Raw genomic sequence first — 756 nt, forward strand, 5'->3', positions numbered from 1 at the left:
CAGGCCAGCTGTACCCCCCAACCCCTGCCCGCCACGCCCCACGCCCCGGGCTGCGCACGCACTGGGGCTCGAGGCTGGTGAGCTGGGACAGCAGCAGGCTGCTGCTCTCGGTGATGGTCTGCCGGGTGGAGGCTGCAGCCAGGTGCCCCTCGAATGCCAGGATCTCCTGCTTCTCCCGCTGCGAGACCTGCAGCTCCCGGTTGATCATCTCGGTGCGGCTCTCTTCATCCGTCAGGGTGCACGGCGGGTACGAGTAATTGCTGGGACCAGGGGACGAGAACCTGTCACAGTGCCGCCCCCGGGTAGTGCTCAAGAGTAGGGGTCAGAGCCCGTGGCGACGTCCCTGGCCCAAGCCCGAATGGAGCCGTTAGACTGTGCAACGTGTCCAGGGGCCATCGGCAACACGCCACAGTCAGACCTCAGTGAGGGAGCGGGTGTCCCTCAGAGCCCACAGCCGGCCACTCTGTCCTTCCACATGACCGCACGCTGGTGCTTCCAAAATTGGCCAATAGGCGTCAGGGCCCCAGACCCAGAACAGAATGTGTGCGGGAGGGCCGTGCGAGACCCCTGCCACTGGGCCAGGTGTTCCGGCACAGGCACCAGGCCGACTCCCACTTCAGAGACACAGGCGCCCTCCGGGGGCCTGAAGGCCGGGACCCCTGACACACATTCTGAGTGTAACCGAGCCCCCGCATCCTGGCCCCGCGTGGTGGCAAGCGACTCACTTGGTCATTGCCATCTCCATGAGCATCTTCA

This window comes from Bison bison, unplaced genomic scaffold (assembly GCF_000754665.1).
Source record: "Bison bison bison isolate TAMUID 2011002044 unplaced genomic scaffold, Bison_UMD1.0 scf7180017846947, whole genome shotgun sequence".
NCBI lineage: Eukaryota > Metazoa > Chordata > Mammalia > Artiodactyla > Bovidae > Bison > Bison bison.